Raw genomic sequence first — 12,819 nt, 5'->3', positions numbered from 1 at the left:
TAGGAATACAAACCAAAAGCAGATGAGGGACTTGTCATCCAAGGGAAAGCATGTAACTAGAAATTCTTTTCCTAGCTTTCTTTCAATTACTGTTCATAGTCCTCTTCCGATTTAATTTAGCTATTATTTCTACTGTCTGGGAATGAAGGAAGGCAGGCTAGAAATGAGTTTATTTATTTATTTATTTTTAGAAAGTCTCTCTGTGTTATTTTTATACTTTTAACATTTGATGAATACTCTGACAAGGGGCACAAGTAACTAATCAGATGCTCTAAGTATAAGAAGAACTGGGCAAAAGTTCAAATTGGGATATGAATCAGAGGTCTTCTGCATTTTTCCTCCCACCCCCTTGTTTAACCTCATGGCATGACTCCTTCTGTGCAGCCAGATGTGATTTAAACAACTTTCCTGTCCAGATCTGAGAGGTGATAAGAACTGCCTTGGACTGCCTGCCACTCTATGTCGGAAGAAAAGCTATCTTTCATCTTTCTTACAAAACAGTTCTATTGGCAGCCTTAGGCCGAGGCCCTGCCTGAGATCCAAAACCTTCATATGTTTCTTATAAAGTGTTGGAGTTGATCCATGCTTATGAAACAAATGTCTCCATGAGAGATCATAAAAATATTCTCTTGCATTTTCTACTTTAAAACTAAAACCTCTTTTTACTTTTGTTAAAGTGCTTTCTTGCTCTTGTCCTGTACTCGAAACAATGTCAGGCTAGACTGGTCTCACCAAAAGTGTTAACAGCACCATCTAAAAAGAAAGACAAAAACCCACACAGATTTGCATAAATGTGCAGATAGAAATGTTTAGTTCTGATAGACGAGGACTCAGAGTGATTCACAATGAAAGAGTTTATTGAATACACATAAGTCAACTGTCAACTGTCAAATGTTGCAAGCTTATATAGTGGAACTGTTTGAACTGTAACCAATCATCAAACACTCTTTTCCCGCTTCTTGTTACTTTAACCAATGATTGCACCGGAATCTCCCGCTCTAAACCCTGCTTTTTGCAACCTGCAGATTTTCCCTGTTTGCAAACTATTTACAGACACAACACCCCTTACCCCCCAGTTGTTGTTATCTATGTACATAATCCTTTAAATATTTGGGTGGCCTATGGACTCTTGAAGGGTATCTATTGCTATGGATACTAGGGTCATTCCTATCTGATTGTCTGCTTGGCTGGTTTTCTCTAGTGGACCTGGACTCTTGGCTAACTGACTCTGACGCTTCCCTGTTAACACTTTGTGGATGTTGTTGTGTTTGAAGATCAGCTATTGCTGGCCTACTCCGAGGGGGCATTTCCCAGTCAATTTGATTATATTGTTGTTGGTTACCAGAGGACGAGTTATTTTGCGTTTCTGCTACCCCACTATCTGGCGTGTTGTTATCAATGAACCTTGATGTAAAGTTCCCCCCGTGTATACTTTGATCCCCTTCAACTGGCACACAACCACTAGTTCTTTTTCTTAGCTGATCTATATGTCTTTTGCTGATCCTATTCCCTTCCCCCTCAATAGTGTAAGACAAGGGACCCAATATTTCAGTAACCACCCCTGGGATCCATTTGTCCCCTTGTGCATAGTTCCTGGCCCAGATTAAATCCCCCACTTTGAATGATCTGTTTGGAATGTCCAGTTCCGCACTTGGTAGAAGTCTGTCCGGGTGTAATCTGTCCAATTTGGTGGTTAGTCTCTTTCCCCACCTCATTTCAGCTGGGCTTTTGCCGGTAGCCGTACATGGGGTCGTATGTTGGGTCAGCAAGAATTCGGCCAGTCTTTGATGCCAGTCGCCACGGATGATTCTCTTTAATGCGTCTTTAGTGGTCCTCACATTTCGTTCAGCCAAGCCGTTGGTGGACGGGTGGAAGGGTGCTGATGTCTTGTGTTTAATCGAGTTGGCCTTGAGGAAATCCTGGAATTCAACAGAGGTGAATTGGGGCCCATTATCTGACACAATTACATCAGGTAAGCCATGAGTGGCAAAGAGGCCCCTTAATACCTGTATTGTTTTACCTGAGGTTAATGAACTGACTGGTACTACCTCTAGCCATCTAGAGAAGCTGTCCACTACTACCAGGAAGGTTAACCCTTGGAAAGGTCCAGCAAAATCAATATGAATCCTGGACCAAGGATTCCTGGCTAACTCCCACTTATGCGTACGAGTGTGTTGCTGCTCAGGCCTAGAACGTTGGCACAAATAGCAATTAGTAACGCATTCCTCAATGTCATTGTCTAGTCCTGGCCACCACAAGTGGCTCCTAGCCAATGCCTTCATACGTACTATTCCCGGGTGTCCCTCATGTAACTCTACTAAAATTGCGGGTCTGTGGATTTCGGGAATGACCACACGGTTCCCCCACAGTATGCATCCCAAATGAACTGACAGTTCATCTTTCCTTCTAAAATAAGGGATGTACTTGGCATCCGGGTTAGTATTTGGCCACCCACTAAGGACCCAGGCCATGATTCTCTTTAGAGTATGGTCATTATTTGTTGCCACAGCTATGTCTTTAGCGGTTAAAGGCCAGTCAGGAATGTCCAGTAGGGACATTATTTGTCCCACAGGGGCAGGGTCATCCTCAGTGATATTTAATGGCAGTCTGCTGAGGGCGTCAGCATGTCCCATGTCTTTGCCCGGTCTGTGTTGGAGAGAAAATGAATATGCTGAGAGGAAAATGGACCACCTCAGCATTCTAGGTGACATGATTTGGGGTGTCTGTTTATCCGTAGTAAACAGTCCCAATAGGGGCTTGTGGTCAGTGAGTATGGTAAAGTTCCTACCATAAAGGTAATCATGGAACTTTTTTACTCCTGCCATGATTGCTAATGCTTCCTTGTCTATCTGAGCATAATTCCGCTCTGCTTTGGTTAGCGTCCTTGAATAATATGCGATTGGTCTTTGGATACCTTGGCTGTCTAAGTGGCTGATAACAGCCCCCACACCATAAGGTGAAGCATCGCATGCTAAATAAATTGGTTTATTTTCAATAAAATGGGTTACTGTTGATTGGCTGGAAAGTATGTCTTTTAAAGTTTGGAAACTCACTCTATGTTTATTAAGCCACTGCCAAGGGGTCTTTTTATCTAAAAGTCTATGGAGGGGTTCTGCGATAGCAGCTTTGTGTGGCACAAATGTATGGTAGAAGTTTACTAAGCCAAGGAAGGCTTGTAGTTCAGCCTTGTTTTTAGGCTCAGGAGCCAATTTAATTGCTTTGATTTTATCAGGGGTAGGATGAATTCCATTTTTGTCAATTCTGAATCCAAGGAATTCAGTGGACTTGACCCCAATGCAACATTTTTCCTTTTTTAATTTCAATCCAGCCCTCCTAAATCTTTGCAATACCTGTTCTAGTCGCTCTGCTAATATTTCTTCATTTTTCCCAGCTATAAAGACATCATCAAAGTAAGGGCATACACCAGGTATGCCCTTTAAAGTCCTCTCCATCACTTCTTGAAAGATGCCTGGAGCTGCTGCAATACCAAATTGCAGTCTGTGGACTCGGAACGCCCCCTTGTGGGTAACTATCGTCTGAGCTTCTGCAGCCTCTTCAGAAACAGTTAATTGCAAGTACGCCTGCGCCAAGTCTAACTTGGCAAACATGGCGCCGTCCTGTATCGTGGCGAGGACCTGCTTCACCGTCGGGACCGGGTAAGCGTGTTTTTTCATTCCCAGGTTCAGGGTGGCTTTGTAGTCAGCGCAGATCCTCACATCCCCATTAGGTTTGAGGGGTGTGACAATCGGCGTTTCCCACAAACCTCCCTCGACTGGTTCTAAGACGCCTTGGCCTACAAGCTTGTCGAGCTCGGCCTCGATTTTTTGCTTCAGGGCGAAAGGCACCCTTCGGGCCTTAAGCCTGATAGGTTTGACTGATGGGTCTAGATTAAATTTAATTGGGGGCCCTTTGTATTTACCAAGAGACCCATCGAATACGTCTGCAAATTCATTGCAGACTGATTCGAGGGTCTTATTTTTAATAATTGAATTTATTTCCCCAATCCAAATGCCCAGGGCCGGGAACCAATTAAGGCCAATTAAACTAGTCCTTTGTCCCTCAGTAACAATTAAATCTAAGACCCCCTTAAACCCCTTAAATTTAACGCTAATGGTAATTTTTCCTTTTATTTTAATTGGGGTTTTTTGAAAATCAGTTAATTGGATTTTTGTTGAACTAAGTGGAATTTTTCTTCCACTTATTTGTTCAATCCTTTCAAGGGTTTCACTGGATATTATTGACACTGAAGCCCCTGAGTCTATTTCCATTTTGCAAGGAACCCCTTGCAAATGGACTATGATTTTTAATTTTCCTTCTGGAAAATTGTTATTTTTCCCCTTCCTACTGCGATTGACACGCACCACCACCCCTCGGTTTGGACTTCTAACCCTCGGTCTAGGGGTCTCTTTGCCACTAAAGTAAGGGGTTACCTTACCTTCGGGCCACACATCGACTTCATGAAGGCGGTTGTCGCGTGCACGACTCCTGCAGATGGCCTGGATGTGGCCGGTCTTCCCACACGCTCTACATCTGGCGGTACGGAATCGGCATGAGGCACGGGGATGGTTGCCCCCGCAGCTGCCGCACCGGTTGTCATTGTCGCGCGGTCTTGTTGTGGAGTCTCTCCATGGTCGTTGGGCCCCTGTCGCTTGTCGTTGCGGTGTTGCGGTTTGGTGACGGCAGTTTGGTTCAGGCCCCTCACTTCGGGATGGTTTTGGCGCCAATTTTCCGAATCGTCTGGAGACTTCGGCGATGTCTTCCTCCCATTGCTGGTCCACCTCCCCGCAGTCCACATAGCCTTCTTGGTTGATCTCGGTAGACACTACCATGCTACTGCGGGGGGGTCGCGATACCCGGTGGATTCGTATGTTAAAAGTTCATCCAGCACTTCTTGCAAATCGCCAGTGGGTTTGGCGATTATTCTGTTTTGCAGCTGCTTGTCTCGCAAGCCCAGTACTACTCGGTCCCGAATTCTTATTTCTAAATTGTCATATTTACATCTTACTGCGGCTTCCCTGACGGCAGCAACGAATTTTTGTATTGATTCGCCCGGTCTCTGGTTCCTTTTCTCAAAAATACGACGCCAAAAGAGTTCGGATCTCCTAGGCGTGAAGTGAACCTTTAGTTTGGCTAATAGGTCAGCATACGGCACACTTGAGACCGGCTGTGGTTGACACAGTCCTACAGCGATCCGATAAACTGGTGTGCCGCAAATTGTCAGTAACGCTGCCGCCTTTTTCCGATCGTCCGTAATTCCATTCACAAGCAGGAACCCTTCGACCTGTCCGATGTATTCTTCCCAATCCTCTGGGAAGTTTGGGTCGAACTCTTTCAATGACCCGATTTGCGCCATTCGGAGAATTTTTCTTTATTCCGCCGCGGCCGCTTGGTTGACTGTGACACCTTTTGAATTTGCCGCCTTTGCGCAGCTATTTCGCCAATCTTCTCTGGTCTACCGTCTATCTCACCTTCGTCGCCAATTTGTTTAGTTCTGATAGACGAGGACTCAGAGTGATTCACAATGAAAGAGTTTATTGAATACACATAAGTCAACTGTCAACTGTCAAATGTTGCAAGCTTATATAGTGGAACTGTTTGAACTGTAACCAATCATCAAACACTCTTTTCCCGCTTCTTGTTACTTTAACCAATGATTGCACCGGAATCTCCCGCTCTAAACCCTGCTTTTTGCAACCTGCAGATTTTCCCTGTTTGCAAACTATTTACAGACACAACAAGAAATGTGTATTTATCTACCATAGTAGAGAAAGAACATGTATGTTTCTGCCTTTTCATCTGCTGCTGGGTGCCCCTTGTTGTCAGGAAACTCCTAGGCCCAATATTCCCTTTTGGTTTTCAATCATTAAAGCATACTTTAGAAGAAGACTTTTTTATATAATTTATTAAAGACTGCATAGTATGGATAAAACTGATATAAAGTATGAAAAGGTGCAAAGAAAAAAATAAAAAATAAAAACAGAAAGAAACAAAAAAAAATAACTTCCCCCTTCATTCCAGCAAGTGTAAATAATGCTAACATTTTATCACTGTCTGTAGGCTCTTGGTGCTCTCTCAGCTTGGTTGTTTTCCTGCAGATATTTCATTACCAAACTAGGTAACATCATCAGTGCTAGAAAGGAATGGGGTTTGCCCTCATTTTATACATTAGCAGCTTGCCCTGTCAGTGTTAGTGGGAGTGGTCTTGAGGGTATTAAATCGTAGCCATTAAATTAGGGTAGTATAGGTGAAAGCTGGACCATAAGAAAGGCTGAGCGCCAAAGAATTGAAGCCTTTGAACTATGGTGCTGGAGAAGACTCCTGCGAGTTCTTTGGACTGCAAGGCGATCAAACCGGTCAGTCCTAGAGGAGATCAACCCTGACTGCTCTTTAGAAGGCCAGATCCTGAAGCTAAAACTCAAATACTTTGGCCACCTAATGAGAAGGAAGGACTCACTGGAGAAGAGCCTAATGCTGGGAAAGATTGAGGGCAATAGAAGAAGGGGACGACAGAGAATGAGGTGGCTGGATGGAGTCATTGAAGCAGTAGGCGTGAGCTTAGATGGACTCCAGAAGATGGTAGAGGACAGGAAGGCCTGGAGGAACATTGTCCATAGGGTCGCGATGGGTCGGACACGACTTCACAACTAACAACAACAACAACAACAAGTATAGGTTTAGCTTGGGTAGATTCTGTCTATATGGTATAAGCAAATAAAGAACTGAAGTTTAGCTGGATTGTATTGTCATTCTTGGACTAAGCCTAAAGATGGAATCCCTCAACTCCCAGCTGCTTATTGCCAAAACATTGGTTCCTGCAGTCAGTTCACACTATGCCCTTGTCCAGAATAGATTTGGGTGATCCCATGGTCTCTCCTTTTGCTGGCCCAGATCTTGCATCCAGCCACCAATTTCACCCATAATGACTCTGCTTCTTCACAGATATCTTCAGCTTCCATGTCCTCACTGGAAGCCCTAAGAAGAAGATTTTTAGATAAAATATCAGGGCTGGAGGCAAGAATGGGATGGTAGAAAAAGAAAATCTCCAAAGAAGTCAGTGGCAACGTCTTTAAAATACTACTTTTAGTATTTCTACCGAGGAAACATCATGTAAATGATGTCAACTTGGCTTGAAAGAAACTTCATCAAACTAAGCTATAATGTGCGATTTTAGTTTGGGTTTGGTTATTGTTTGAAATCAGTCATTATGTTTTATAATATTGTGCAACGTATTATGTAAACCTAGTCAGGCATAATATGTATGATATGGTCTTCTTACCATTTCCTCTACTTTTTTTCTTTTTTCAAAAAAATTACTAAGGAAAAAATACTTTTAAAAAATAGTTGCCAATATCTTCTTATTAGCAGGACATTACTCATTTGTCTGAAATTAGCCTTAGAAGGAGAGAACTTTCCACAAAGGACAACTTCAAACAAAGGTTTTCCACTGATAGCCCTTCAAAGTACAAATGCCAGACAAAAAGGCTCCTTAGTTCAAGATAATATAAGCAAAGACATATTTCATCAGTATATCAAACTATTGATCTTGGAAAGAAGAACATTAGATGGAGTAAGTGCTTCTAGTCCCTTCACCTGATAAATGGAATTAATTTATATTAGTTTAAAATCAGATACATGCTTAGGCATAAAAGCAGAATGCATCTTATTTGTAATATGTGGTGATGATGAATGCATTTACTATGTAGAGTGCTTTAGGGTAGTCATACCTCTCTACAGATCAAGAATATAGAACAAGGTGGAGTAATGCAATCCATAAAATGCACTTAATCAATTTTGCATTTTTAAGTGTGAGAAGCAATAACATCCCTGGATCCTGAATTTCAGTTAGCTTTATTTTCCTATGTATTACTGCAGACGATAATAAAAATTTAAACACTAAACAAAGTGTTTGGGTAGTTTCTTCAGAAAACTCTTTTTGCTTACTATAAAAGATATAATTCTTATTTGTATTCAGTTTACTAATCCTCATTAAAGCTCCCACATCTGGGTTGCAAAAGTCCAAACAACTGATTTTCTATATTTGTTTGCCTCCATCTAATGGCCATCCAAATTTTTAAAGCCTACATGTGGTAGGCTTTAACAAAAATTCTGATAATGTGGCAAAGATAAGTCATGTGGTAGTTTGGTGTAGTGATTAAGGACTATGATTGAGCAACAGAAGTCTATCTTTAGCCATGGAAATTCAGTGGATAACATTTGGCCAGTTATTGTCTCCCAGTCTAACTTCCTTCACAGGGTTGAATTTAAAATAAAGTGAGATCTACTTGCAAGAGTTCCTTAAGCTGGTGAAGGAACAGCAGGATATGTAAGTAATATATGCACACATACATATATTGCCCAAACTGTAAGCAGTTTTAATCTGTAACAGTAGCATTATACCTGTGGATGGAGAAACAGCATTTCAAGGCAATGCTGTTCAAAAACAGCAGCATATTTCTTCTCGTGTTTGAAGGAACAGCCTGTGCTCTTCCTGGACAGAATTCCTGGAATCCATCACAACAGCATGATAGAACAATTAGTTGAAAGAACCCAAATGCTGGATTGTTAGCAAAGTTTGGAAGGCAATAGACAGCAGGATGAAACAATCAGTTACCAGACAATAATCAGACACTGATTGGCTGACAGATCTGGGTGCTGAGCAACCATCTAATTGCCAGAATGGGAAATTGCTGATTAGCTGATAATACTGTTTTCTCAAGTATATAAACATTCCAACGTAGGTAGCAGAATGATATCCAGATGGATCTGAAAATAGTCAGAACATCCAGAACAGATTTGATTCTAGATTCTAGCTAGATTCAGAAAAATGGGGGCGGGAGAACGGGGAAGCTGGGTCATCTGAAAGAGCTTTTGTGTATTTGGGAAAACTGTCATTAGGAATAATAAACTATTTTTTCAGGCAACAGATTTTGGGTGAAGAGAAAGAAAATAGATGATGTAGGAATTACACTAAGAATTGAAGTTTCAGAGCAGGAATCACTAATTACAGTAGGTCGACAGCCAACTGCCACTTTGTACCATTTCTGAAAATCACAAGGAAAGGTGTCTGTTAAGCCAGGGGAAAGATGGGGAAAAGAACGGTTGGGTTTCAATTTCATTTCATATAGGAGAGCACCACAATCCCTGAATGACAGAAGGAATGAGTTACATAAGTGGCTTCATTCTAGCATGCATTAAAGATTCTTATCTAATAGTCCTATGATCTGTTCAGCTTTTAAGTAGCTTTTGTTCAGGTAAGCTGGGAATCCTGAGTAATATGACAAGTTGGCAGACAAGCTGTATATGTGCCCTGAGCAGTATATAGACCCTGTGTACGTATCCTTAGGCTAACCAGCTGCCTTCAAGTATGGAGCAGCCAGCCAATGACTGAAGGCAGACTCAACAGCCTGTCTGGCCAACTTCTAAATGAGGGAGGGTAGTGCCTTTTTTATTTGCTTTAGGCAGCAAAACATTTTTTTTGTTAGCCAAAGCTAGGAAGAGGAAAACAGGCAAGAACAAGGCATCAGCTGCAAAGCAACAAATTCACATCATCTGACTTGCCCAGCTTAAGGTGCAAAGTAACCAAGGCCACCCAAGTTCTGGCATCTGAGATGGAACATTCCAAGCTCATTTCTCTCTCTCCCTGATGTTAAAAATGTGTTGGTATGTAATAAGTAAGTTTGTTGACTTTCCAAGACACCCCAAAACTGATAGCTCTCCCTTGGGGTAGACCCAGATGACCAGATTGTTGTCTTTCAGTCCACAAGCTACAAAGTATACACAAATTTGTTCTGCTTACATACCTGATTTCTACCCCATTATGGTTCCTGGTCATTGCTTCTTTAATGAAGCCAGTGAATGGCATTGTTCTATCACTTTTGTTGTTGTTGTTGTTAGCTGCGAAGTCGTGTCTGACCCATCACGACCCCATGGACAATGTTCCTCCAGGTCTTCCTGTCCCCTACCATCTTCTCTATCACTTTATTATGGGGCAAATTAAGGTACGATGATTGATGGCTTTCCTAGGGCTAGAAAAGCATCTACCAATTTCTCTCCTTAATATGCTGGAGACTAAGGCTGGAGAAGTGAAATTTGATAGCTAGCTAGAGCACTGGGTTTAGCTTTGTCAAAGGCAAATCCATTGAGGCATTTGTGGGGTTCAATCCTCCTCTCCCAGGATACTCTGTAGATTCTGCCTGATGCAGAGGGATGGGATGGCAGAAGCTTAACCGGCTTCACTTAATAGAGCAACCAACTGTGAGTTCATGGCCTTTGGCCTGGACAGCTGTGCAAAGCAAACGTGTCTGTCAAGGATCACTCTGTGAGATAATGCAAACTCAAGTGTCTGCACCATCCCACTGCGTAAATGATCAGCAATGTGAAACGCTAAACGGCACAGGCCCTTTAATCTGCTACTTCCCATTAAATGATCTGATGGTCAGTTGGGGCACTTCTTTCTAATCAACTGGGTTAGGGGGGAAAAATGTCTTTAGAGCCCCACCATGCTCCCTGGCAAAAGCAGCCAAAAATCCAAAGAAAATATACATTTCTTTCTTTGTTTTCTTTGTTTCCATCTGGATTTGTTATCTCTGTTTTCTTTGTTTCTTTTTTGTTTTGGGTTGTTTTCTTGTTTTTAACATTTTAATCATTAATGAACTACCTAGAGTCACTAGGAGTTGAGCAGCACATAAATGTAATAAAATATTATTCATTAGATTTATATGCCCTTCATCCAAAATGGCACTCAAAAGATCTAGGAAATTCTTGATTTTTCCTTTAATAGATTGAGAGCATTTTGTCTCATCTAGATTAAGAATCAATGTACTTACTTCAGTGCAGTATATTATTGATACATCTTTTCAAACTCTCTTGGATAAATCTGTTGCTCCCAGAACAAGTGTGTAGATTTAAGAATATCTGCATGGTATAAAATTAAAGGAATGTAAAAATTGGATTTTTTAGCTGTTGGAAAAAAAGTAGCTTCTCATCAATTCATATCTAAACCAATGGAAAAAAGCACTGCACAAAAAGCCTCTGTTGCTACTCTTTACAAAATAACCAGCATCCTTTTCAAGAAAAAGACAGCTATAGAGTCTCTCCTCTGTGTGAAAAGGTTTCCAGAATCCATTTCCGACCTCTTCAGATAGGACCAAGAAAGATTCCCATTTGCTACTCTGAGGTGCCAGGGTGTTTCTATACGTCATCTGAATTAGTGGAAATAAAAAGGGAAACTCATAAGGTAGCTATAGGTTTTTCAGTGTTGCAAGAATGTCACAAGTGTGGTACATCAAGAGTCAGATTTGAGGAATTTTTGAAAATTGCTCCCAGGTCATTTTTGCTTCATGGAACAAAATATCCTGTTGCCACTGCTGAGCCTTTTATGATCTTAATCTGTATTGCAGAGTTTCTCCGCCTTGGTGACTTTTAGATGCCTAGACAACTCAACTCTTCAAATTCCTCAGCCAGTTTAGTACTGCACTAAACTGCACGGTGCTATCGACATTGACACTGACTAGATTGATCCTGTGTTAACCAACCATATTAAATGTGAAACTATCAAGATGAAATACAACCAGAATGGTCTTTTTCAACCAGGTTTGTACCCTTACAGCTGAAAAAAGGCAGTCCTGTGACTTGAATATACAACAGGATTTGTGCATGGTGCATTGACATGATTTGGGAGTCACGCCTGCATCAATGCCCTTTTGCATATAGCATATTCTGTATGCTGTTCGACTCACTCTGTAGGAAGTATGGTGTTCAGAACAGAATCCCAGATGATGCTGACCTTTTCTAATCTATTCCTTGAAGAGGAAAGGTTACCTGAGATAGTCATCCCAGCCCCCAGAAAAGTCACCAGATTGCTTAACCTTTGAGTTCCATGGTTGACAGGGGGGAAAAAATCACAGGCATGTCAAAACAATGCATGGATCTTATTTTTCAGTAAATACTGACATGTATACAGAACGAGGGTGAAATTATGCCAGCCTGAGGCTAAGTAAGAAGGGATGAAAGGGGGAAAAAAATCTCAGCTTCTCCTCTGCTTTACATCTGCTCATAAAGATTTCCTTAATATTTTGACTTCACTTTTTTCCCCATCATCTTAGCTCATTCAGCAATAAGGTATGAAAACTGTTTGCCAGATGCTTCTGGAAAAAATGTAGGCCAGGGAGTGACAAGAATTTGTATTATTTCTTTTCTGGGTTGCCAGTTATGAAATAATTCTTATCTTCTTGTGATTCCTTGCACTTGGGAACTATAGGTAGTCCTCAACTTACAACCATTTGTTTAGTGACTGTTCGAAGTTACCACAGCACTGAAAAAAGTGAGTTATGACTGTTTTTCACACCTACAACCATTGCAGCACCTTCCATGGTCACATGATCAAATTCTGGATGCCTGGCAACTGACTCATATTTATGACGGTTGCAGTGTCCCGGGCTCATGTGATCACCTTTTGTGACCTTCTGACAAGCAAAGTCAAAGGGAAAGCTAGATTCACTTAACCGTGTTAATAACTTAATTGCTGTGATTCACTTAACTGTGGAAGAAAAGTCATAAAATGGGGCAAAACTCACTTGACTACCTCACTTAGCAACAGAAATGTTGGGCTCAATTGTGATGTAAGTCAAGGACTACCTCTATATTTGAATGTTCATGCCTCCTGAACTGTCTCTTGGATTAAAACAGTCTTTCAGAAAAATGGAATCAAGGTCAGAAAAGAGAAGAATATGTACAGATAATCTAAAACTTTTCAACTATATCAATAGGAAAAGATACGATTTTTATTTATAATAATAAATGTATTTACAGCCAAAGGAT

The 12,819-nt window shown here is 41.3% G+C and overlaps 1 long non-coding RNA gene across 1 annotated transcript; it reads left to right on the top strand.

Annotated features, from left to right (window-relative positions):
• Positions 1–564: 564 nt before the first annotated feature.
• LOC310642767 lies at positions 565–6,788 on the top strand. The gene is made up of 3 exons (XR_014492959.1): positions 565–793; positions 5,730–6,244; positions 6,673–6,788. It is a non-coding gene; the product is annotated as an uncharacterized lncRNA (long non-coding RNA).
• The last annotated feature ends 6,031 nt before the right edge of the window (positions 6,789–12,819 follow it).

Source organism: Vipera ursinii, assembly GCF_947247035.1.
Source record: "Vipera ursinii genome assembly, chromosome: 6".
Classification (NCBI taxonomy): Eukaryota; Metazoa; Chordata; class Lepidosauria; order Squamata; family Viperidae; genus Vipera; species Vipera ursinii.
The sequence above is the reverse complement of the archived record's forward strand: the minus strand, read 5'-3'. Positions and strand labels throughout refer to the sequence as shown.